Genomic DNA, 27,531 nt, shown 5'->3' on the forward strand with positions numbered 1-27,531 from the left:
CAGGAAAGGTGGATTTGGAAAGCAGGGCCGAATTTTTTAATTGGACTAAACCCAACGCCCTGAGTTCAAGGGGAGAGAAAACAACAACTGAAGGGGGCACTGGTGGATTTGGACTTTTGAAAAACTTTCCGAGCCCCCCCCCCCGGCCTGAGGTGTTTCCAGAGGCAGGAAGTCGCCCCGCATGGCAGGGCGGGGGGGCCTGCTGGCTCAGCCCGGGGGGCGGCAGGAGCCCCTCATTCCGAGACGTGAGGTATTTAAAACTCCCCAAAGGAGAATGCCGAGCGCTTTCCCAAGGAGGGGGTGCCCTGGAGAGGTTTCTCAGCAGGGGCCTGAGCTCTGGCCCACTCCATAAATATTTTTTTTTCTTTTTTTCTCTTGGAGATACTACGGCCTGTACCAAAGTCCTTTAGGACTGCTGTACGCAATCTAAGCAGCCTGTATATTTCTGCGTATCCGTGGATGGAACATACAGCAGAAAATTCACAAAGGAGGAAGGTCTTGGCCCTCACCCTGGATGGGCAGTAGCCAGCAGTGGCACTGCAGGCTGCTTTCCCTTCAGCCTGTAAGTGTGTACGGTGGTTGTAAACACTTGTCTCCTGGCATGTTCTCCACACAGGAGAGCCCAGGAGAAGACCTGCACACCAGCCATGGCAGAGCCAGGTGGCTGCTTGGGGTAAATGGGAGCGAGAAAGGGCCCATGTGTTGAATGGCGCCTTCCATTGAACCTTGCTCCTCAGGTAAAGCAAGCGGTGACCCAGGTGGGCATCTGCCCTTCCCTGATACGCAAACAGAGCCACAGGTGAGCACTTGCCCCAGTGTAAGAGACTCTGGGGGAACATTTGCCCTCACAGCCAATACACTGAAATCCAATGCCAGATCAGGCCTTTGTGGTTTTTTTTAAGCAGAACTCCTCATTAAAGTCAGTAAGAAGCTGTTTTAAAATCAGTGGCACATTATGGCCCCAAATGAGCACTTCAAGAAGGAAAACTATAATTCCTTTCTACTCCATGTACTAACTTACTTCAGAAAATAAAACTTTTTTTTTTTTCCTCCCTCAGAAGATTTTTTTTTTTTTTCCTTTTGAACCGAGGGCTGTTTCAGCTTTAAGATGGCCATAGTAAGATGATAAGATTTGCCCTGGGCTCACACTTTGGGGCAGGGAGAAATCCCTCCATTTCAAATTAATACTCTATATTGAAAGTCACCCTTCTTCTTGGATGGAGTGGTGGTGTATGGATTTCAGTGTAAGAAATGCATAGTGTCTTACTCACTGTAGCATTAAGAGTCGTCGTCCCCCCCACCCCCTAAAAGCAGACCCGCAGCGGATCCTGGTTTGCAGCTCCTGTCTGTGGCACTCGAGTTTCTGCTATTTCAGCAACAGCGTGCATAAGACTCCCAAAGCCAGGATAATATGAATGAGAGAGGTTGAAAACAAGCCATTGAGGGTCTAAATCGCTCTTTCAGACATACACAGCTAAACCTTCCTTCGCAGGAGGGCGGTGGTTTTTAATCATGCCTTAAAATTCCTTAAAAGCAGGGGGTCTCCCGTCCGCGAGGGGCGGTCGACAGAGGTGAGTCACTTTCCTCGCCCCGGTGCTCTGTGGAAGGGGAGTGGGAGGCAGAGGGGAGGACAGCCAAATTGCGTAGCAGGGCTAGGTGGGTTTCCATGCTAAGCACAGCAATTGCGCACGGTCCCTTACGTAACTGTCAGCTGGGGATTCCCTAGACGGGGTCACTTTATTCAACCATTACACAGACCCCGGCCGCCGCTCCGGCGCGCCTGGGCTGCCGTTGCCGCCGCTACTGAGGCTGCGGCTGTAGCTAGCTAGCGCGGCGACTCCTCACAAAATGGCGGCGCCCATGGAAGAGGCAGCCCCATTTTGTGCCCGGCAGAGCCTGTCAACAAAACGCCGACTTGGCCAAGGCTGAGGAACAGAAGGCGGCGGCTCGTTCGTGTTACAGAGAGCGGAGGGAGGAGAGCGAAGGATTTCACCGCCCTCCCGCCGCCGAGAGGAGACTTTCTATCAAGTGTGCGCGTTGGGGGAGGGAGAAGAGGGAGGTGAAGGGGGACGCGAGCAGCGAGCGAGTCAGAGGCTGCGTTATCCCAGTGCGGAGCTGCCGGAGCTGCGGCGCGGGGGAGGGGAAGGCGAGCGGAGGCCGCCTTGGCGCTGCCTGCGCCGGCCTCGCCGCTCTCCGGGGCCCGGCCCCGGGGCTCCGAGGGCTTCGGAGGCGGGAGGCCGGGGGGGCGGCCGGCAGCGCGGGGCCGGGCGGGCCGCGGCGGGCGCGGGAGCCCGGGGCTGCCCGGGCGAGGGGCGCTGCTCCCCGCTTCGCCTTCCCGCGCAGCCCGGCGGACGGGACCGATCCTGTCGGATTCCGGCGAACCTGTAATGAAGGACAGGACGATCTAGCTCCTTGTGTAGCTAACTAGGTCACTGTCAGCACTTAATTACTGTTTGTTTCATTTTAGTGCGTGCCTTATGAATAAACCGGCTATTAGGCTGATGCTTCAAGTAACACTATCCAGCACCAAGGTACAAAATGTCTGTATTGGACTCTGATCTTGTGATGCCAGCTTGATGATAATTACTGTTTTACATTAACTATGTCTTGGTTCTTACAGCTTGGTTATTCAGCTTACAGCTGAAATAGTTGGAGATCCCCTATGATAAGGTTGTGAAGCTGATACAATATTACGCCACCGGGCTTGGTGTGGTGTTTTTTTTTTTTTATATTGACAGGGGCACCCCCCTATTTTGAGATAGAAAAAGGGCTTGTGAATTAAGTCTTTTTTTCTGATTTATCTGTTTTAATATGCATGCATTTTAATGGTATTCAATAAAGGTGATGACCTGTGCCTGGTGAAAGTGATAATTTTTAAAGGTACCAAAATTACGCTGATACTTAAGAATTACAGAATACCTCTTGTTGCATATTAAAGAATCAAAGATTAAATGTAGGGGAAAAGGGGAAAAATCTTGCCATTTAGAAGAAGATAATCTTTTTATTGATCTCTGTGTAGGTACCTGTCAGTGCAATTTGAATTCATTTAAATTGTAAAATAAAACCTATTATGTACTATTATAAATTGCTTATAAAAGTTATCATATACAGTGGATTTCGGTGTGTAAATGTGTGCATAACGGTGCAGATGCAGTAACTGAATTGTCCCTATTCAGTAGTGGTTGGGTGGTTTTTTGGAGTTTGTGTTGGTTGCCTTTTTTAAGTATAACTGTGCTAAGTGAATCTTCTGTTCTAATGGCTGTATCCTGTGTTGCAGTTTCAAACTTTTTTCATGGAATCTTTAGTATGAAATTTTGTCCGTATTACCTATCTGCCAAACTCCTGCTATCGTGAGAGCAGGCCACAATTGCTCTTGTCAGTGTGCCACTAACTCTGCATTTACTTTCTGGTGGGGTGAAATATTCTTGCTCATTTCCATTTTCATTTCTGCTTGTGCTGCTCTTGAATTGTGGCAACATTACATTTTGATTAGAGTAACTAGTATCGCTAGCTGTATGCTACTTATATTAAACAGTAAACTCTAAATCCTTAGAAACTGAAGTTAGTGTATTTTATTTCTGCGTATGAGCCTGTGTGTATGTATGTGTTTTTAGAAGATGCAGCCTATTAGATGGACTAGACAATACAGTAAATTCAGTTAAGACTGCAGACAGTAGCATATAATATAGGTGCAGTCTGAAAATAAACACGAAAGTTACAGGATGAGTATCTGTTGGAGGGGAAAGGGTCAGAAAGACAGTGGCAAATTTTAGTGACATTCATATCAACCATTTTTAATAAAAAATGTTAAAGTGTTGGATTTAACTGCCTGTGTTAAGCTAAAGACTTCACTTTTGCATAGCTTGCTGTGACAAATGTACGCTTCAACAAGGGGCATTTACTCAGCAAGATATTAGTCCTGCACCTCCTTACTGAATATTTTAAAATTCTTCGTTACAATTTAGTGTTCTAGCTTCTTTTAAAGATGCTGCTAGTTTGTATAGACTGTAAGTGGCTAGTCTTCAGTGGTACAGTATTAAATCATAAATTAAAGGTCTTATGCATGAAATTAAATGCTGAGTAGTACAGCAAAGGTGGGAAAGCAGATGTACAGTATTACAGGATACTTGTGCACACTTGTACAGGATTTCCACCACAGTTAGTGGAACTCGGCTACCCCAGTAGGTTTGGCTTAGCTATTCTTTAAAAAACCCCCACACTTTTATGTTGAAAAGAACCAACTTCTTAAGTTGTTTATTTCAATGACTTACAGCACTTCCCTTCTAAATCTAATGTGTTGTGCGCCTTCCTCATTTCAACTTTATTTTTATGGTATTACTACTTGGGAAATAAAAAAGGAAAAATGGCCTACATAAACGTTGTTGTAAATACTCAAGTAAATTGATGAAATACTTTAAAATGTTATCTGTAATTAGTGTAGCTTTCTAATACTTGCTGTTCTTCACAAAGGTCCACCTTGTGGAATCAATGAATTTTATGATCATCTAAACTCTGAATTAAAAACACTTTCAGAGTTGAGGGGTTTTCAGTTGTGCAATGAAGTGTGAAACACAAAGCAGGAAAACCCTAAATGCAACTGAAGGAGAAGTAAAAATAAATATGTAAATGCACTCCCACTTGATTTCAAAACTGCGGTTCTTTTGAAATCATAATTCTTTTGTGGGTCCTGACTTTGTGTCCTGAACACTTGAGGTTGGCCATACTTCAACAGTAAGTTTAGAAAGATTATCAAATTCATGTCCTTTCCTTACAGGCAAAAATACTTGCTGCATTTCTTAAGGTTTCATACTTCTAATGCAGATTAGGGCCTTAATGGCGGCAAACATTTTGAGGTTCTAAGAAGCATTGGTCTGCAACACAGAAGTCACAGATGTCCTGACAGCAAACGAGTGCAGTTGTTGTAAAAAGAAAAAAATATATTGGCGCTTAGTAAGTTACCTGTCTCAAGCATTACTTTGTCATTGCCTCTTGTGTTTGTGTGATCTGGTGGATGGCACGCTTCCTCTGCCACTATAGCTGTACATGTTCCCTGAAGTAGCGCTAGTGTGATTCATGTTTCTGGTTGGATGTGTGAAAGTTTGATTGAGATGTAAAACTGAGAGAGTTCTGAATGTTAAAAAGGAACCATGCTAAGAAATATGGAAACGATCAGGTTAAGCATGGCTCAAACTTTAAGGCTTTTTGCTGAGGAAGAATGCTGGTATTACACACAGGTGGGGAGGGTCTAGTTAACTTAAAGCAAAATAATCCTAGTAACTTCAACATGTTAGAAGTCTAAGTGGTGAAATGCTACTAGTAAGAGACTTCTCAGTATTGCAGATTTGCCGGCAATATTTGCTTGTCACGTAGCACTGTCTCATCTTCATATTTTCACCAATTCAAATAGCCGTCAACGGTAGCTAAAAATATGTAGAAATTTCTCTGAGTAAGCGGTTGCCTTAGTTAACTTTTATATAGGCATAAATGAAAAGGGAAGTAGTTTGTGCAACTGTGAACGTGTGGACAGACAGTACATGTGACAATTTATGCATTTCAATATAATACATGCTGCAGAAACTTTTCTGAAAACTTTAGTACATGAAAGAAATGCTGATTAAATAACATTTAAACTAACTGATTATTGAAATTGCCCAAGCAAATCAAGCACTTAAAAGCAGTGAAAACACATCAATACCCACCGACGTACTTCTGAAGGAGCAAATTTGTCGTTGTTTAATTACAATTCTCAGTCTGTCTGTTGGTGATCTACTTAATATGGATTTGGTCTTATAGAGTGCAGATAGATGAGCAACATTGCAGCGAATGCTATTGTGTTGCCCAGATAAAAGGAAGTTTTATCTATTTTCAAACTAACCGACAGAAAATAAAATCTCAGATTTACTGCATTAGTCAAATGCTGATGGGACACCTAAATTGGAATTCGCACTTAAAACATTGGACTTTAAGCTGTTTAACTAGAGTAGTGTCTGACATAACTGAAAAAAAGCTAGTGAGAAACAGTTTTTGAGATTGTTTACATATAAAGGACTATCCAATGTAGTCGAGTATCGGTTCTGGTTACTTGCAGTAACATTATAGCATTTGAAGCCCTTAGCGGAATTTGTGACTGTTAATCTCCAGATATTATAAAAATGTTTATTAGGCTGAGCTGCAAACTATTTCTGAATTTTGAACCTTAACATAAGATCTGTCATACCCAGAATCTTGTTGCAAACAGAGGATAACCGAAGTTGCTTAGGAAAGAGTAGAAATAATGTATATATGCTCCTGTATCTTCCATCAATTCTTGATCTTGGGGCTTCCAGAGCTGCCAGGTTTGAGAGCTGCCAGCTGTTTGAGAGCGACTGATGCAGAGTTGGGGTAGTGTCTGGTTATGAGCTGAGATGTACCTAACACTGTTTAGAGCAAGTATAGTCCCCAAACCCCTTACCAAGAGGCAAAAGTACAGCCTGTGGATGTTTGGGGTAGGAGTGTTAAAACATGTTACGCAAACTGGTCTGCTTAGCCTTCTGCTTATCTAGCTTGCGTGCAGAGTGGGGAAGCTGCAGGCCGGGGAAAGGTCTTTTCCCTCTATGAGACTCCCTTGCGTGTGTTGAAGAACAGTACAGAACCTGGAAGAATTTCTGTAGCCCTGCTGAAGAAGGGAAAAGATGAAAGAAAATGTGGGTTCAAGCAGTGGAGTGAGGAAAACCTGATCATTTTGGGTGGGGCAACCCCCTCTCTAGGGGGCTTCCAGCAGCGTCACAGGAAACTTCAACTTCAGATATATATATCTCCTTAGATGCTGTTACCATACAGTTTGTTTTGATCTTTTGCTGATTCAGGAGTATTTAGTACTGCAGCTATTCACACTTGGTTTGTAATCTTAAGGCTTTCTTTATCATTGTATTTTATTTCAAGTTTCTTGAACACAAACTTCTAGTGCCTTAAGTCACATGCTGCACAGGGGACTGCTTGTAGTGAGTTCTCCAGTGTAAACAGCAGTGCCCTGAGTTTACAGTACGGTCTCTAGGAATGAAGCTTCTCCCTGTCTCATTTCATCCTTCATCAAGTTACTCAAGTGTTAATTTACAAAGTCAAAATAGATATTTTTTTTTACGCTACAAGTTCAGCTAGATTTATAAGACAGAAGTAAAGTAAGCCTGTCTGTGAATTAAACCCTTAGAATATTGTGCTTGATCTGTTACCTCTGTTTTAGTAAGTGTGGGCTCATTCTTCACTTTGCTTTAGGAAAATGAAATAATGTCATAGTTTTTCCTTCAAGGGGCTACCAAGTTATTACAGAGCTGCCATGGTGTTCCTTTGGAATTAGTTGTGCTTAGCACTTAAGAAAATGGAGTTGTGTGCCCTTAATCCAGGTGTTGGTGTCATGTTTGCAGTACTGTACAGAAATCATAGTACATATTTCATAGTGCAAGTTTCCCCATGTTGCTTAAGCATTGTGCTAAGGAATCCTCCTTTTGCCAAAATATGATAATGAAGCTTTCAAAGATGTTTTTTAAGGATCTCCTTTTAAAAGAATTTGGATAACTAGCTGCAATCAAGTTCATATTGGGATCAATTTACTTATTTATAGAAGAAAATATATAGGCATTCACTTTTTTTTTATCTGCCATTCTTGACTTTAAATAAAAATCTAATAGTTCGTCTGCAGCTGAACATTAAAGTTACATGTAATTACATACAACCATTAACATAAACAAAAAATTAAGGTTGAAAAATCCAGTGCTCATTACTTAAGAGTCTTCCATCTGTGTGACATCATGCATGTGTGTTATGATATTCCTTAATTATATGATCGCTTCTTTTCATGCATGGTATTCAGTTTGGGGTGGATACTGCTTACTGAATAATAATAATAAAAAAGGTTATGCCTTTGTATCTGCAGGATGTTTTAATGTTTATCTGTATTCAGACTTACTTATTTTTTTCATACAGGCTTTTCTAGAGTGATCATTAGGCGAGTATCTGAATGCTCATACTAATGAGATCCCAAAATTCTGAGCTTGTGGCATTATCATCACTGTAATGCTGAGAAAGCTAAGGCATGGAGGAATTCAATACAGGAATGCTGCTAATTTGGGGTGTGCTTTATTTAATTAAAGCACAGTTTCAATAGATATAATTTACAGGTTATTTGAGAGTAGAGAGAGTTCAGCAGGAGTGCTACCCAGAACTTTAGAGCCGTGTTAAATTCAGTCATAGGCTTTTTTATGAATTTGTGTGTACATGTTGTGGTCCTCTGCATTGTTAGGGCTTTCCTTGTGCGAGATTATTGTGGTGCTCTGTTCTTTGAAACATTTGCAGTGCTCAGAAGGTGCAGTCAAGAAGGCTGTACACGTACGGTAAATACTGTTTGGTACTTCTGCATTTAGTTTCCAGAGGCTCGAATTTGGAACTCAGAAAACGAGAAGCACTTCATTAGAGGACACCAGTTCGATGCAAGAAACCCGCTGCTCAGTGTAAATGCTTGATAAAGACAGAAATAGAAGTGGGATATACTCAACAGGATGCATTTGCTGTAGCCTCCCCACGTCACCCACTCCTCCTCTCCCTCCGAGGCTTGCCACTGGCTCTCTCCGCTGGCCTGGGTGCCAGGAGGGGGAGCACGGAGCACAGTGAGCCCCAACCTTAACTGCAGTCCCCACTGCTGCCTCGGGTAGGAGTGACGGCAAGCACCAACCTGCAGCATTGCTAGTGCCACAGAATTTTCAGAAAATCCGGCTTCTAGCTCTTTTTTTTTTTTTTTTTAATTATTTCTTGCCGTGCATTTGCAGCTTGAGATTCAAAAGCGTATTGCTTTATCATGATGTTGAATAGGAAAACTGCCCAAAAGGCATGTCCCTGTTTCAAAGTCTACTCTCCCACTAAATTTCAAATTCTCTCTTCAAAGTAAAGGCCTTTTCAAGTACGTTAAGAGGGCTTTTTCTGTACTTGAGTAAAAACGGGAGTTTTTTCCTCTCCCAGTTTAATACTTAGGTTCTTGCTGAAAATTTCTTCTGAATACATCAGCTTGAGGCAGACACCTTGCCCGAAAAACTTCATCCCAAGTAGTTTTAAGTTCAGAAAGAACTGCGTATTTTTGGTTGTTTCTTCTTACAAGGTATCTCAGAACCTGAAGTCCTGTTGAAATTCAGTCCTGAAAACGTATCCTAGTAGCTATTTGGCTCTATTTGCATTTACAGTCACTATATGCAGTGTATCTGTATGCTGGGTTCCAATTCGGGAAGTCAGCTATCCTGTAATATGATCAGCTCATGCCAGTGTAATGCTAATTACTCATAATAGCACTGTCCAATACAGAGTCAGTGTATGAAAGGAAGACAGCAAGTGCTGTACTTCCAATTCAAGTAGTAAAACATTCCTTGTGGTGATTTTGGTGCTGCCTTCCTTAAATGGGTTTAGGGCACTGAGTAGCTGAAGCAATTGCCTTGTGGTAGGTACGTTAACTGAGCCTTGGGTAGTATGTGAACTGTAGGTAGGCAGAGCTGTGATCACCACACCACTGTTGTTACGGGATCACAGTCCAAGACTGGAACAGTTTTGTCAGCTAGCTGGATGTCTTGAGGGAATTCCCAAAGGATTACTTAGTTTGCTAATCTCTGCTCACAGGGTCCTGGTGGCTTCATTGCTAACAAAGGCTTGACCTAATAAGTACTGCCTGCTTTTTTAGGTTTTTGGGTTTTGTTATTTGTTTAATTTTTAAGAGAGGACTGCCTAATGAATGGCTAGCGAGCATAATGTTAAGAGCTTTTTTGTCTTCATTGTGGTATTACTGGCTTCAGTTAGGTGTGAGAATTATATAGAAGAGCTTTATACAGCTGTTTGCTTTATTTGTCCTTAACCTGTCCCCATCCCATCCTCACAGAATGTTTGGGACGTGTCTTGTAGCAATATAATTAGAACACAGAGTGCTACTCCATAGTCACATGCCTCTTATTTGGGGACACCCCACCTACCCCCCTCCAAAACAAAACAAACAAACCCCCTATGGTTGAGGGAGAGGGAAGGCTTTTTATATGATCTTCATAAACACAGTTACTGTAGAATTGAGAGTTTTATGGCTTGAAGTCAACAATATTCTATTTTTAAAAGTCTTCATTAAATTTAGGTATGTGGAAGTTACACTGAGCATTTGTTATAATGAAGGGTCTGCTTTTTTATACTCTTCTAGTACCAGGGGAGATGCAGAAAAGAAAACTTGCTTTTTGTCTGTTCTTGTTCTTTTCAATGGCACATTGCAGTTCCTAGGTACAGAAGTCAGTGAATCTGACCTCTGCCTGCCTGCAAGCGATTCAGTGCCAGCTGGAGAGAAACAGGCACTTTTCGAACATATCATCGAAGCAGCTTCAGTATTCTTCAACATCTTTTCGTGGAAAGTGAGGGGATTTTTTGAAGAAAAAATCGGCAGGATTTTAGATGGCCTTTTAGGTAGCCCAGCAGAACTTCCCCTGCCTTGGTAGATGACAAAACTCTACCACAAAACATACGTTGTGCAGCTACTGGCTTTCTAAAAAGCTGTCATGCGCACTTCAACACCACAGCTCTCCAGGTGTCTTGAAAATGGGTTGTCGTGCCTGATAAAGGAGTTCCTCTTAAGCTTCCCCTTTGTCCAGTGCTGCAGCGGAGTACTGCTCATTGGATGTTAGGCACAAATTCAAATATTAGCAAAAGCAAAGCCACCATATTTTGTGCCAAACTTATTTTAGGTTAATTTGTTATTGCCTTAGTAAAGCTTGCTGATCTTAAATGGGGAGTAGCAATAAATATTAAACTCCACAACTGGGATTTAATGCAAATGAAGTTATAGGAAGTTTAACATTTGGAAAGAAAGCAATAAATAGGCAGGTGCCTGAGCCTGGGTGTGGCAGGAGGAAAGACCACTGCTGGCCAGCTATCTGGAATGGCACATTTTGAGTGTAACTATCAAATGCAGTATTGTACCAGCCTTGCCAAGCGCGCTGTTCTTTGAGCTGGTGCCCTCCACGTATCAGTAAGAGAACAGGAGCTCTTCAAGTCACGGCTCCCGTAGCTTCTTCCAGGACCTGAACTCAAGTATCTAAAAGGGGTTTGTGTCCATATGTAAGTGTGTTGGAACTGGAGTCCAGGAGTTGTGCGGTGTTTCCCAGAAGGTGTTGGTTCATCTCTCAAAACCAGAGTGTTAGTATTCTGTGTAATGTCTTATGGGTAATGAAAGTAGTCAGGACTTAAGTACTGATAAATTTTTCTCTTTATCAGTCTTCACTCCTGTCAAAATTAATTGGACAAAGCTGCTGCCAATTCACTAGTCAAAGACAGTAGGTAAAAATACCTGCAAAGAACCTTACCAGTTGCGTTCATATTCTGCAGCAGTGTTGCCAATTAATTTTGGTAAGGGTTTTCTACTTTAAAATATTTCATATGTATCTCTAAAAAATTACTTTTCAGCATTTTTGTAGAGGTGGAAGAAGAACTAGATTGCTAATATGAAAATACTGTCCTTTGTCTGAATATAAGAAACAAGTTACAGTTTGGATGTAAGTACATTTATAGTGTTTGATTCCAGAATTTAGCCATCCTAAGCATTCTTCTCATGTTCTGTGATGCACCACTTAGACAAGAAATAAGGGGGTATGGAGAGGAGATGGGAGAATTGCAAGGAGCTGATACTTGGGTTCTTCCTTTGTGCATCAATCATTTCAAAGTACACTGCAATTTCTGTACAACTTAGCAGTGGTTTGCATGTTGTTACATTGTTTTAAAAACATTTCATACTTTGCAGTGGTTATTTAACTTACAGACATGAACAATAAAGTTTTGTTGTTTGAACTTCTGCCTGCCTAATTTTAATGAAAGGAGAAGTATGAGCTATGCAAACAGATTTTATTGAAGTATAAAACCAGAGCCAGCAATTTACACAATCTACAGAAATGACATGTCATTACCACAAAGTAGCTACTACAGGAAGTAGCTCTTGAATTGTGTGCCAGATTTTGTGTTAAGACTCTGCTTACCCCAATACATAAAATTATTTGGGGACAAAATATTTCTCGTGCTTTAAGAGCCCCTTAAATCTTCGGGGAAGGAAAATCTAACAGACAACTCCTAGCTCTTTTATTGGACAAGTTTTGATGTAAAAGCTCAAATCTCCTCAAAATATGGAATATAATGTAACTTAGGAGGCAGCTGTTTCATGGGATCACTTCTGAGTCATGAGCATGTGTATGCATAGTGTCTGTATCTCCTCTTGGCCAGTGTGGGTCTCATGGTACTGTTTCATTCTAGGAACAACTGAGATTTTGGGCAAATCCCTGATGCTGAAAACCTGCAGGTAAATAATTTACATAATGATAACTATATTATATTATATATATAATGATTACTAACCTAATATAGTAGTTGATTTGCCAAGCTAGTAGCTCATGAAGTGGTAGTAGTCTGACTAGCTAGTTTCTGAACAGCAGTAATAGCTTCATCCTGTAGCAGAGTGGCTTTTTACAGTTACGCACTAAATACTCAAAACTGATGCCAAGTTCTGGAACTGCTACTGCTAGTGGTTAAGTAACAGCAAGTTGTTCCACAATCAGTTAAATATAGCTTAAACTGGCTGCTTCCAAACAGAAGCAGCCACCTTCATCCTCTTCTTTCTTCCTCTTGGCGTTAGCATTCACACAGCTGTACTACAGTCTACGTAAAGATTAATTCAGCTGAAAATTTAGAGGACAAAAAAGTTACCTTTTAAAGGGACTTGTTACCAAAGAAGAATCACAATGTGAAGGGCAGTGTCAGTGCAAGAGAAGGCGGAGGTATGCATCAGGGAAAGGCAGGGCTCCCTCTTCCTTTATTCCACTTTCAAAGGCTCTGGCATCCACACCATTCAGATAGCAGCAGCAGGACAAAGCATCGGCCCTCTTGTTCACAGTGATGAGAGAGTGCAGGAAACCGGAAGCCAAGGCAACTAGTGCTGCTACCGGGTCCATGTTGCTGTTTAAAAGGGTAATGAAGTGGGTCTGCTGAAAAATATTTCCTCTAGTTTGCTTAGCCCAGTTGCCACAGGCATTTTGAAGGAGGTACACCTGGCTGCATAGTTAACTTGCTCTTTTTCAGGGCAGGTGGGGTACAACTGTCATCTTGTGGTATTTACAAGAAAACAGGAATAGAAAACTTTCATTTTACCTGCAGCTTGTCCATGTGGGATAGACACAGGCAATATAGAAATTAGTTAGAAAAAGCGTTTTGACTGATAAAAACCCTGTTATGTTTTCCTTCTGTTGCCTACTTTAAGCCTGTGTGCACCAAAATCTTGCACTGTATCCAAAGACGTATGTTTGGAGTCTGCAGGCCTTGGGGATGGAGAGAAGTTCCATAAAGAGCCGTGTTTGCTAGATATTTTCAAGACAGATTTGGAAACAATTTTATCTCCTTCAGTCATGAAGAATCTAAGAAAGAAGCTTTGGGACCATGGCACATCTATATTTAGGTCTTCTATACCGATATACTTTTTTCCCCCTCTTTATTTTTCTGTAGACAAATTTTAAGGTAAATGCATATATGAAATAAATTCCACATCTAAAGTAGTGCAAATAGGGGATATTGCTAGAATGACTATGCTTCCTACATGTCCTCGTGTAGATGAGAGAGACAGAAGACACGTACCACAGACTTTATTTTGGTAAGATTAATGTTTTCAGTCAACATTAAAACTGAATGCTGAAGTGCTGCCTTATCTGCCCTTGAATCTCCAAACTGCTGCCCTCCCGTAGACCCACTGGTTTTAATTTTTGGTAAATCTCATCCATTTTAGCTTTCTTTCCAGGTCCTACTTCCTCTGCCTCCTCTCTGCAACACATTGGTGCTGGAGCTACAGCACATCAATCTGGAGATTCATTCCCCCTTAAGTACAGAGGGAAGAATGAAATTGTAAATAATCCCAAATTATAATTTTATCTTATAAACGGCAAAGTTAAGTAACTGAAAAATAAGAACAGACCTTTAACTGTTGATTTTCAGTTAGAAACCCTCCCCTTTCCCGTGTCAATCATATCAAACTGATGCTATGCTTTAGAAAAACAAGGGGAGAGGTAGCTCTTCCAGCTCACCCTGGAAGTTTCACTGTTCCAGTGATGGAAGGAGGTTGGGCTGGAGCCCAGAATAATGCAGCATCATTAGCCTCACCACCTCTTCTGTCTTGCTTCAACAATTAGGGGCTTTGCTTCTGTAGATTAACCCAATGGCTCATCATGTGTTACAGTCCCAGTGCATTTATGACCCTTGAATTGCTTGAAAGCCTTGGGAGGCTCCAGAAGGACAAATCAAATGCCTCTACATATGAAGTAAGAAGAAATGTCGTGCAGTTTAGACCTTGGGATACACTCAGTTTAGTCAAAGTGAAATAAATTCATGTTCCTCAAAACCCTTTTTTCTCACAATAAAGCATTATAAAAAATAATCTATATTATGTGAGCTAGAGAAGAGGATAAGGAAAGTCGGGAATGAAAATGAAGAAACAAGAGAACTTATTTATCTTTCTTTTTAAAAATAAAAATTTCAGATTTTAACTACAAAGTCCATACTCTTCCAGCCCAGCTGTTGTACTTCTCACACAATTGAGAAACACTATATAAAGCACTTGGTGTTACAATAGAATTTCTCTTTCATGTGACGGCAGTTTCCTTCTAAACCAGGTCCTGGTTCAGCATTTCATGTAAAATCAAAGGATAATTGCCCTGGAACAGGAACTACAAAACTCAGGATCAAGTGGGACCACTCAGTCTAGTGAAAAATTTTGTGCAAAAGAGGGCCTTGGAGCTTTCTTAAGCAGAGGTACTACTGTCTGCAGGTGCCTATTTTACTTAGGATTTATAGCCTACAATGCTATCCTGATTGGTGTTTATGTCTTTTCGTTTAAAATATGATGAGGAGTCCTCTTCAGGAGCAAGAGTTGTCATCCTGCTTCTTCAAATACATTAGCTGGGAAATTACAGTCTTCACTGAAGAAAAGCTAGGTTCTGTTTTAAGAGATAGCCCACATCTGTATTCACCTTGTAGGATGTATGCAGGCCCTGTTACTCAAGCTCAAAGACTTTTTCCCCTTTTGTGTATGATACGAGGTACGGAGCGCCCCACACAAGTTTCTTTCAGGGGCACTGCTCTACAGTGAATTTCAGACAGGTAGTGAGTTGTTTTCTGTTTATCAGAAACTCAAGATGCGTATGTGCCTCTACAAGTCTTCTCCAAAGACTACTTGTCATTCAGCGTGACTTACAAAGGGTGGATCCTATCATCTCTTGTGCAAACCAGGAGCCTCAACTGCCTTAGAAGGTGATGTATTTCTGATAAATGTTCAATCCATCATTATTTTAGAACAAGAGGAGGTAAGGAACTTGAACAGCAGAATTATGGATGTGGAAGATGATGGAGACACTAAATTCAGAAGTCTATGGCCACATTAAATACTCAGGAGCTGTGAAATGGCAAAAGCCTTCATTATTGAATCAGTACGAGGCCATCCTCCTAATAAGCTAGGACGTCCTCCCTCAAGGCAGCAGCTCTAACCCTTACTATATCAAGACTTCTTGGGCACATGAGATTAGCAAGGAAGCTCACTGGCAAGTGAAATACAGCAACGGGGATCTCCAGCACTGTTTCACCTAGTAAAAGCCTACATAGAGTCATAGAGTCATGGAATCATTTAGATTGGAAAAGATCTTTAAGATGAAGTGACTGCAAGCATGCTACTTTTCTCATCTTTGGCACTGGTGAGCGTTGGAGTACTATGTCTTCCTTGGACCCTAGTGAGTGGATAGGACTCAAGACGGATAGGACCGGTCTGCTTATCCCTGTAGCTAGCACCAAACAATTTGAGAATGTCCCCTTAGTTTCCTTGTCTACTCCTAGCCTTCTTAGAGGTGACAAAGGTAGCACCTGTCACAACAGGCCTTGGCACCACAACATTTCTAAACTCCTCACACTTACATCACATTTCTCCTCAGGATATGTTACAAGCCCTTTGCATTAGGGCCACAGTATTCCTCAGCACTACAGCTATGTTAAAGGAGCCTTCTCCCTGAGATTCCTTGTGGCAGGTGATAAGGATATTCAGATCTTTAAGGCCAAGTGAGGTTTCTCCTGTCAAGACAGTAAAAGTGCAACTCCCTATTCTAGGGAACACCAGGTTCCTGACACATGTCAGCACTTGAAGCATGGATTAAGTGCAAAAAAAATAAAAAAATCCAATGACAATTTCTTGACACAGGTGATTGGTGAGTCCACTAGGGGAGGTGCACTGCTGGACCTTTTACTCATGAACAAACTGGCTGGGCATGTGGAGATTGAGGTCAGCTTTGGCTGCAACCCTGAGATTGTATAGTTTAAAATCCTGAGATAAATGAGCAAAACAAATAGTAAAATTGCCAGCCTTGACTTCTGGAGGGCAAAATTCAGGTTGTTCAGGGATCTGGTGGGTAGCATTACATGGGAGACAATTCGCTGCCCCTGGGATAGCTAGCTGACCTTCAAGAACAGCCTCCTCAAAACACAGAATTGGTTCATTCCAAATCACAGAAAAATGAGCAGATGTGGTACAAGGCAAGTATGGATGAGCAGGAGACTCTTGACTGACCTCAAAATACAAAATAGAAGTATGCAGTAGGTCCAGGACTACCTGGATGGAATATAGAGACATTGCCCAAGTCTGCAGAGAGAGAATTAGGAAAGCCAAAGCTCAGTTGGTGTTGCAACTGCAAATGACGTGAATGGTGACAAAAAGGACTTTAATAAGGTTGCTGGCAACAAAAAGGCAGCCTATGGAAAATGTGGGCCAAGTACTCTGTGGCAGGGGGACCTACTGACAGAAGGTGAATGGAAAAAGGGGAGGTGTTCAATGCCTATTCTGCTTCTGAGTGTTCTTTTTGCTTTTTTATTGGTAAGATTTACTCTCAATCCTGGGGCTAATAGTAGAGTCTGAGGGTGTGAAGCAGTAGCCACAGTGGAGAAAGACTGAGTGCTTAAGCCAATTGGATGTACCAAAGTTCATGGAAGCAGGGGAGTGCATCCAAGGGTGCTGAGGAAGCTAACCCATGTCACCGTGACTCTGCTGCCCATTGACTTTGACAGATTATGGTGACTGGGGAGGTCCCCGATGGACAGAAGAAAAAGACAAGTGTCATACTTGTCTTCGAGAAAGTTGAGGAAAAGGATCTAGGGAACTACAAGCTAAGCAGTCTAACAGCGGTCTCCTGGAAGATTTTTGCTCCTGGAAACTATTTCTGAGCTCAGGAAGTGCAAGAAGGTGGTTAGAAATAGGCAGCATGAATTTACCAGGGTGAACTGATTGGTTGATCTTGGTAAGACGACTGGTTCTGTGGGCAAGGGAAGAGTAGTGAATATTGTTTACCTTGACTTTAGCAAAGCTTTTCCCAAGGTCTTTGATAGTATCCTACCAGACAAAACGGTGAGATATGGACAGCATAAGCAGATGACAAGGTGGATGGAAAACTGGCTGAACTACCAGGCTAAACAGGTTGTGACTGGCAGTACAAAGTCCATCTGACAGCTGGTTGCTAGTGGCAGTCCCCCTCAGGGACAGATTCTGGGGCCAGTGGGGTGTGATGTCTTCACTGTTAATGATCTGGACTATGGGAGAGAGTGCACTATCAGCAAATTTATGGATGATACCAGCCTGCAGGGGAGCCAGTTGATACGCTGGAGAGCAGGGCTGTTATTCAGAGTGACCAGGACGGGCTGGAGGAGTGGGTTGCCAGGAGCGTCACCAAGCACAGCAAAGGCGAGAAGTCCTGTGTCAGGCATGGAATAACCCCCTGCACTTGCACATACTGGAGGTCAACTGACCAGACAGCAGCTTTGCAGAAAGGGACCTGGAGTCCTGGTGGACACTTATGAGCGTGAGTTGGCAGCTGGGGCAAACAAGGTCAACCTCATCCTGGTTTATATCAGCAAGATGTAATCAGCACGTCCAGGGAATTAATTATTCCCCTCTAGTTGGTACTTGTGAGACTGCTTCTGGAGTACTGGGTTTGGCTGCCCAGCACAAGACATTGACATACTGTTGTGAATGCAGCGGAGTGTCGCTAAGGTCACACAGGCTGGAGGACAAGCATATGAGGAGAGTGTGGTGAGGTGAATATAGACAAGAGATTCAGACTCTTCTTGGAGGTGTATGGTGGTAGGGGAACTGCTAATCGACACAAGTTGCTAACAGGAAATTCTGCATGTAAGGAAAAAATACTTTCACTGTTGTTAGGATTGTCAAATGCTGGAATGGGTTTTCAATATATATTGTGGAATCTCTGTCTTGGAGCTGTTCAAAACCTGACTGAGCAACCTGCTTTAGTTGGAGCTGCTTTGAATAAGAAGTTAAAATAGCTGACCTCCAGGGATCACTTCCAACCTGTCCATCGGAGGGGTGAGGCAGAGACCAGCAGATGACAACAGTTTGCCACTGCAGATCTGCTAGAACCCCTGTTGCCCTCAGAGAGCTTGAGTGTCAAAGGTGAGGCACCTACACATTTCAACGCTGAAAGATGGCAGCTGAGTTTAGGTTCTGAGGGCTGTAACTTTCAATGTAGAACCCTAAAATCTGTCTGAATCTCTTTTGAATCTGTCTCTTAATACTGAACTTTGAAAAGCATGGATCTATTTTCAAAGAGCACATGCTTCTCTACTGAAGGCATGAAAGACCTAAGAGGATAATTAATCAGGATTGCTTTGAGGGACATTTTCCCTCCTATTGTCCTAAGATGAGATTGGAGACAGTAGAAAGTGGCAGATGTTTTGGAGTAGCCTTGTTTTTTTCAGGGCTTTAAATTGTTGTTTTCCCATGTGGGTTTCTTATCTGCTTAATAGATAATGCATACTTACTTGTCTGTAGATGGCTAGTGTACATGACTGCAATTGGCACCGTTTTGGAGTTAGAACATAGTTGTCTTCTAGCTGGTATTAATTCCCATTTCCAAACACTCTGCTTAACTTCAGCATTAGCAAAACCATATGAGAGCGTGATGTTGTTGCACTCACAGTGTTGTTCAGGGCTGTATATGGAGCTATGTGTTACAAAAAAATTGTATAAAATGAAAAGCTGACTTACATTAGTATCTTTCTGTTGAAAAGTATGCACATTCTAAACAGTGCTTGAAAAAAATGTCATTTATCTCCTTATGACTGTGATCAAATTCTATACATTTTATAAGAAACAATATGAACCTACTTTATGTCTCACTAAAAGTTTAATGTATGTGATACATATTTTAATGGAATATATGCCTTTCCTTCTTCTGGTGTAATCATTCACAGTTTTGCGAAATTGATTGGGATCTCTGATTTGGCAGCAGCTTCCACTGGTATAGGTAACAGGAAAAATACAAGGGAGTGTATAATCGTAACCCTTATCTTAAATAAAAACATCCAGTATGTTTTTAACCTTTGATAAATAGAAAATATTACTTGTATTTTGTCTTAAACCTAGCATTTCTTCATTAGTTTGATAATGCCTCTCTCTATGTGACAAAATAGTTAGAATATAAACCTTCCTGTCCTTTCCTCAGTAGTTAACAAATCGACACACTGGCTTATATTTTATTAGAAATATGGGAAAGGGGAATGGGTAATGAGGAAAGAAAAAAAAATCAGCTTTCAACACTTTGATTAGATTATATCATGCTTTGTAAGAAGAATTATGTGGCTGTTCAGTTTAGTTTTAGAAGAAGTTCTATGATTCAAACCCCATAACATATCCAGTGCGTATAATAAAAGCATCACTCACATGCTGGTCACAAGGATGTGCTTCTACAAAAAAATGTTGTAACTAATGACTGTCTTTCCCCTTAGTTAAGAAAATAATTTCTATTTAAATAACTTCAAAATTTCAGTATCTGCATCTTTTTATAAGCAATAGTTTAAAGCCTATGATATAATTTGAAAACTATCAAACATACAATCTTCCTAATGTGCCAGGACTTTGATTACATAAAAATACTTTGTTGATTCATGGTGAATATTCATAAATGGTGAATATATATCTGGTATGTATATGCACAGTATAAAACATCATTGTAAAAAAATAGCTCTATACTTACAGAAGATTTAAAGAAACCCCAAATTCCTTTCTACCTCTTTTTTTTATTTTTAATTAATGCCTGGTTTGGGCATATTATCTCAGTATAATTCTTACTGTGGTGATGTCTCTGTAGGATCATCAATAGTTCCTCTACAATGAGAACTGGAAGATAGTCTATATTAGCTACTAGTTTACTTGATCATGTCCTGGAATATCCCTAGCCTTCAGTCAAACTCATTGAATTTCTCTCCTGTTTTAGAGTGGGTAGAGGCTGCTGATAGGCCTGGAGTCATAGTCAATGGGGATTTAGTCAAAACAGTCAATATTGTCCAGAAAGTGAGTCATCTCATTTTAAAGCAGGGATCTACTTTTAGTCAGATGAATCACTCTCAAGACTCCATTGATGCAGATGTGCCAAACTGGATGAGATGGATCCCACCCTTACATTCCCAAGATGTTTCTGCTCACTTGAGAGTGAATTGAAGCACTTAAAAAAGGCATTTGTAGTGCAGTTTGCATTGCAGTTGCAGTTGTGACAACTACTGTCTCAGCCTTGCTGAGTTAGCTGTAAGTCACCAGCTTGGCATTGCCAGCTGCGTACATGGACTCTGCTGTGCATGAGCTCTTTGTGGTTCATGCGTGAGTCGCTGGTGCATTCAGCATTTAAATGTGTTAGGTTCCTTTGGTGTTCTTACTAAAAACTGACTTTCACTAAAGCTTGCTTTTTAAATAGCTCCAGAATTTTTAAATTAAGATGGCTGACAGATTCTAAAAGCGTTCTTCCGCGTGTTGTAAGAACTGTACCAAATCCATATCAGGTACAAGTTCTGACTGAACATCATTATATAATGCATGCTAAGTTCTGTCTGTGAATTTGTTTACTGTGAACAGAGAAACAGCCTCATCTTCTTGTTCTGGACTTCCTACCACTATGCCCCTTCTCAGGAACAATGAGAAACATAGAAAAATTGGGTCAAAGCTGCAAGTATGCTTTAGATAAAAGAGAGAGAAGAAAGACAAGTCTGATGGATCCACATATACAGCAAAGGGGGAAATGATCCTGAACTTCTACAGGTTGCAGGCAGGTAGAGGAGAATGATGAAAGAGCAGTTGGCCCAGAGCAGTGGGCAGCAGTTTGTAGGTCCTTATAGCAACCACCAGTGCCATGTTTCATCACAGCCGGGGTAGCCCTTAAAGGTTTTACCTTGCAGACTGGAAATGTGCCATGAGCATGCAGAGGAGGTGTGAGCATATTTCCTTCACTGAGTCTTGTTTGTTTTGCATGGATGAAGAACAGAGGAAGAAATTAGCAGAGGCATCAAATGTAAGGAATTGGTAATTCTCTGAAGTAGCATGACATCTGGATGAGAACTACTTTTTCCTTCTGAGTTGTGTCAACAGACAGGACATGATAGGGATGCTTCCACCCCCACTTACTCCAAGGCTGAAATCCCTGGATGGTTACTTGTCCCTCTGCTATGCATCCCTCTGTGTAGTTCTGGATGCCTTTTGTCTGGAGGATGTCACAGCCCAGCTCAAGGTGTGGAGGCTTCCTTAGCAGTGTGGGAGGAGAAGTGGGAGTGGATTTTGCAGAAACCTCTGATCAGGAAGCTGCCTGAGCAAGCTGGTGGGGAATGGCTGCATTCCCGGGAGTTTCCTGATTGCTGTACCACTGGGTCGTGCTGGAGAGCATATCCTGGCCAGTGTCAAACACTTGTCTTCAGTTGCCTTTGCCCAAGCACCTGACCATGGGGTCATGCTTGTTTGGCCTGCAGGTGAGGCAGGGAGGGATCTTCCTGTTACGGGAATCTCATTCAGGCTTAAGGGACAAAGCAGGTTTCAATCCCTGTCAAAATAGTAAGACTAGGATTCCTTGTGTTATGGCAAAAGTTTAGCTTCATAGAGATGTAAGTATTCAGTACCAGCAGGTGCCTTACTGGAGAGAGTGAAGCTCTGCAGTGCCTTTGAACCTTCCAAGAACTGGTGCCAAATAACAAAATTATCAGGTATGTCTGCATTGTGCCTAAAATAACAGGCTAAAGCAGGTTTTACACTTGCAGGGGTATTTTTTCACTATGTGAATTCAGTAATCTGGTTTTGCACCTGTAAGAAGCCGATGTGCTACTTGGCTTTTCCCTGGCCTTTAACTGGGACTTGGAAAATGTTGTTGTACGATGTCCTTAACATGGGCTTTATAGTAAGTAAACAGTACATCCTGTTTACATAGTGACATCCAATAAAACACAAATATTGATGATTTGTCCCACATCTTATTTAGTTGTATTATATGCACTCAATATATTCATTAAAACAATTTGTTACTGCAAAACCTCATGGGTTCTTTGTCCACAATCTTGTCTACTTTAGATATTTGTCCTGTTCCCAGAAATAGATTTGAAAGCTAGAAAAAATGGCAGGGAATGTGAGCTTGCATATTCTTTGCTGACTATATCTTTATGGAATTAATTTTATGAAGACAGCGGTTTGCTTACACCAAGTAAATAGTTTTATGGGTAGAACAGAACTGTTACATAGAAAAAAAGGCATGCAAAGTGCTAGTGTTTGAAAAGTAAAGCAAAATTCAAATAGGAGCGGTGTCATAAATTTTAAGTAGTGTAACTACCAATAGGATGTCCACCTTCAAATCAAGATGACAAAACATAGATTATGGCAGGTATTACTGCAGGAGGGTACTGTGGTGTTTGTTAGACATGTGACCAGAGTAGATAACCTAGTAGCTTGCTCTACCTCCAGACATTTTGACTTCCTGTCCAACCAAGACCTGTAAAAAAAGAAAATTCTCACAGCAAACAAGCTCTGCCTTGCTGTGCTTTATGTGGAGAAACCACACTTATGCTAGCTGGACTTGATGGGACAGCTGGTAAGAGCAGAGTGCTGTTCTCACATGGCCGGCTTCAGTTTTGGTGAGACATGCGGTTTCTGACAATGAATAAATCTTGGGGCTCAGGTGCTTTTTCTACCAACTGTGTTTTCATCTGCCCAACCTTTCCAGCTTTTGTCAGTCTGCGCAAACACCTGTCCCTGTCCCTGTGTCTTGTTCCAATTCTCCTCAAATAGGCAATGCCAATGTAATTTATCATGTTGTTCATCTGGGCCCGAATCTCTTCTTTTAGTAAAACCTTGTCCTAGGAGCTTAAGGTTCCCGTCTTCTTGCCAACTGCTTCCAGTTCCTCTGGTAACATTCTAGTCCTTATTTCCGTTTTTACCTAGCCAAACTGAGCTGATTCTCTCTTTGCTCCCTATAGTATCTATCTCTTTCCGATTGCTCCATCCTCTAGCCTGTCTTAGCAGCCTTGTCTCTGGTCTTGCCCCAACTTACTGTAAGGTCAGGCACTGCTTGCTCTGTAGACAATATCTTCATGAGATTTTATGCCTCTCCCTTTTTGTCTCCTTTCCCCTACCCTTCACTGATCACATTTTGGACTGTACTTCAAGTGTCTAACTCTGCTAAAGAAAGAAAGGGAGGCCATGTTAAGCACCTGATGTTGGATAGTTGATGGTAGGAGTAGCCTCCAAAGTTCCTCTATAATCACTAGAGAAAAAAAAGTAGACTCCTTTGAAGAGGTCGTTCATAATAACAAAGACAGCTCCTTGAAGTAGACAGTATAAATACCCCTTAGGATCAGATTTATCAGAGTAACTATAAGCAAATATGACACTTCTTTGGTAGACTGAGGCAGCTTCTTAATGCTGGTGTACTGCTGAAGTTTTATGGCATTTTTCCTGCAATCTCCAGTATTCAACTTAACCTGAAATACCAAACACATCTACAAATAGTGATTGTATAAAATGTTTGCTAGAGAAGTTTTTCAAATTAATGCAAATACAAATATCTCTGCCCTCTTACTTATTTATGACCAAAATCCTACAGTGACGATTGTAACTCCTTGCAGTGGAATTGGTATCATCATTAGTGACGTAATTAGTAGTCCTCCAGGAATGAATAGATTGACCTTGTGTCTCACATACTGAATATCCTACGTAATCCTTGAGTGACTCCACCTAAATACGATGGAATTTAGTTGTCGAATCACTGTGAGAATGAAATAAATGACAGCAGGCTGAATTTCAGGGTCCTGCTCACAAAAGCATGGATCTTTTTTCTCTTGAGAAAAAGAGTAAAGCAGTTATATAAGGGAGGACAGAAAAGAAGAAAGAAAGTAAGTAGACGTGTTCTTACCTGCATGTCTCATTTAAAACTTTAATATGTTTTAATTAAGTAGGAGATCTAAATTCAATATAGCAAGATAGTATGTAATAATACATGGTTTAGGTAGCTCACAACAGTAGTAGGGAAGCTATTTAGCCTGCTTTCTTAAAGCAGTAGGGCTTAGGAAATCACGCTGTCTGTATCAGCCCACCCCCTGAAAATAGCGTTTGGCCAGTTTCAACCATGCACCACAAGTAGAGGTCTTGCAGCCACTAAGTTTCTGAGGTTGTTTAGAATAGCTGGTGAGGTGGGCTTATGGTAGGGGCTGTTCTGTCAGAGTCAACAGAACTAGCTGTAAAATCACAGCCTAATCCTGAATCAGCTATTAAAAACTGCACCAGCTGTGCTTGGCCCTGCTGTGTCCTCCTGCTTCTTCTTACTCTATCTTCTTACTCTGTCTGTTCCAGCTGTCATCCAGAGGCTTGTACCTGGGCATCTTCCCTGGTCTTGTTTTGATGAATTTGGCAGATAAACACCACTGAGGGAAAGGCTTCATATGCGTTTCTCTCTTACTAGACACCAAAAAAATTCATAGAAGTAGTAGGATGCAAGAAAACTTGAATCAGAGTTTCTGCCTCTTAGGTGTTCAGGCTTAAGGTGCAAATCCAAAAGGAAAACAAGTTTCCTTAGATTGTTTTTGGCTGAAGTGGTTTAATTAATCTAACTTTCAACTTTGGTTTCTGTATTGGGTCTGGCTGAGCCCCACAGCAGCCCCCACAGCGCTGTGCTTGCATTGGTGGCTAGAAGGTGTTGACAACACCCCAGCGCTTTGGCTGCTGCTGAGCAGCGCTCACACAGCATCAGGGATGTCTCTGCAACATCCCCCGTCACCAGCAGGCTGGGGGTGGGCAAGGTCTTGGGAGGGGACACAGCCAGGGCAGCTGAGCCAAACTCACTGCTGAGTTATTCCATACCATATGATGTCTGCACAGATATAAAAGCTAAGATAATGGAGGAAGGGAGGGCATTTGTTACTTAGGATATTTGTCTTCTGGAGCAACTGCTACATGTACTGAAGCCCTGCTTCCTGGGAAGTGGCCGAACATTGCCTGCTGATGGGAAGTAGAGAATAGCATCTTTTGTTTCCCTTTGCTTCTGCACGCCTGACTTTTGCTATTGCTTCATTTAATGGCCTTTATCTTGACCCACAAGTTGGTTTTCTCATCTTATTTTCACCCCCCTTGTTCTGCTGAAGAGGAGAGTGATAGAGCAGCTTGGTGGGCACCTGGTGTCCAGCCAAGGTCAACTTACCACAGTTTCCAGCAGAACAATTACTATGCATTAGAATGACAACTTCGGTATCCTTCTTCTGGGAGATGATCAGCTTCATTATTCAAATAATCAGATGAAATCTGGAACTATAAAATCTTAATTTCATACTGAATTAGAATACCATGTCCGGTTTTAGAGACCAGACTTGAAGGAAAAAGAGAGTCAGCTGGAGACAGTCCAGAGGAGAGTGACAAGAAAGATCAAACTATAGAAATTATAACCTAAAAGAAAAGATTGAATAAATTATGTTAGTTTAGTCTGACACAGAAAAGATAGAGTGAAGACATTATAACACAAGAGGTTGCTCCAAGGAGTAGAACAATCTATTTCCCTTGCCTATGTTTGATATCACAAGAAGTAATAGGCTTAAATTACAGCAAGTAAGATTTATTTTAGAAATTACAGAAAACTTTAGTGGTGAGGATAGGGAACAGATTGCTTGGCAAGCTTGTGGAGTTTCCATCTCCATTGGAGATCTGTACAATCGGAGTACTTGAATAACTGCTTCCTGCAGGCAGGAAGATGGATTAGGTGTCTTCTGGAGGTTCCTTCTAGTCCTACTGTATATTTTACTCTAGTAGTAGAACTCTAGTTTAAAAGATAGGCTTTGTGTACTCTTCTTATGTTACTTCATTCTTGTCTTCAAGCAGTGCTAAAATCCTTCTGTAGAAAAAAAAGAGTAAACAATGCTATTACTCCAATGATCTTGTAATGAAAAATGGAAATGCATCTTGGAATAAAGTACTTTTTGATATACCTTCATTTAGGTAATTGCGCAGAAGTACTTGGAAAGTTGGCTGTAATAGGGGAAAAACATATAATGTGATAAAATTCATTTGTTTAAAATTACTTTTTCGGCACCTGTTACTGTTGTACTGAATGATATCACTGTAGATCACTCATATGGGAGCTTCAGAAATCAATTGAATAAAATGGCCCTAATTGCATTCAGAATACTAAATACAGTTTTAGATTTTTGTATTATCATTCCTTCTATTTCAAAGATTTCATTTAACTGGAAATATTAGAAGTAGCACTTTAGTTCTCAAAAAATGTATGGATCATGTGAAATCCATTTAAAAACTAAAAGGATAAAGTAAAATGTAGACATTTCAGAGTTAACTTTAAAAGTCCCTGTTACTTTCTTTGTGGTTGAATCCTCCAGAATAAAATGGTTGGGTAGAGGAGATTGACTGACAACTTGTAAATCAAGACTCTCAAACACATGCTCCTCACACAGAGTTTTGAATCTATTTATTTGTTTAATTCTGGGCTGTCTTTAATGTTCACAGTTTGCATTATAAGTTGAATGCAGTTTGTTTGCATTGCCTGTAATATGACCGTGGCATAGCACTTCTACTGCATTTTGTCACAGAAATTTGACTCGGCTGATCCATTTTTTGAATATTTGATTTTTAAGTCGTTTAGTCTGTTCAGTTGTGGAAGATCTTCTTTGGGCAAAACCAAGAGCAGAGAATTTGGTTTAAATTCAGGGCAGCAATGCCCAACTCAAGGCACCTTGCCAGCTACCTGGATCCTCTTTGCCCTTTAGCTGCTTTAGACCTGTCGATTTGTGTACAGGTTACTGTTATCTGAAGTTAACTTTGAATAAAATCGGTCAGCTATTCGAAGGAGTCTGGCCTCAGTAATATAGGCAGCTCTGTCCATAGAAGTTATTGGCAAGATGCTCTGCCTTCTCAAAACCACGTAGCTTCTACTGTTTGAAGTTGATTGCTTAAAGCGAGCTCAATAGGACCTGGCCACTAGTGGTTTTCAAAATGTGACCCAAAGCAAATTCCTGGAATGTGTTAAAACACTGAATGTTAACAAGACAAAAGTTCACGGTTGTCCAAAAAAAAAGGAAAACCATCCCAGCCCACTGGGAACTCTGCACCATTCAGCAACTTGTTGACTTGGTTAAATTCCTCATGGCTGTAACTCTTAAAAACATGTG

The 27,531-nt window shown here is 41.3% G+C and overlaps 1 long non-coding RNA gene across 2 annotated transcripts; it reads left to right on the top strand.

Annotated features, from left to right (window-relative positions):
- The first annotated feature begins 1,662 nt into the window (after window positions 1-1,662).
- LOC119148499 lies at window positions 1,663-27,426 on the top strand. 2 transcript variants are annotated; one of them, XR_005104407.1, is made up of 5 exons: window positions 1,663-2,030; window positions 2,468-2,531; window positions 11,449-11,537; window positions 12,286-12,331; window positions 13,286-27,426. It is a non-coding gene; the product is annotated as an uncharacterized LOC119148499 (long non-coding RNA). The 2 variants fall into 2 exon arrangements; XR_005104406.1 differs by lacking the exon at window positions 1,663-2,030 and having other exon boundaries at window positions 2,037-2,531.
- Window positions 27,427-27,531: the final 105 nt, after the last annotated feature.

Source organism: Falco rusticolus, chromosome 5, assembly GCF_015220075.1.
Source record: "Falco rusticolus isolate bFalRus1 chromosome 5, bFalRus1.pri, whole genome shotgun sequence".
In the NCBI taxonomy this organism is placed as follows: domain Eukaryota; kingdom Metazoa; phylum Chordata; class Aves; order Falconiformes; family Falconidae; genus Falco; species Falco rusticolus.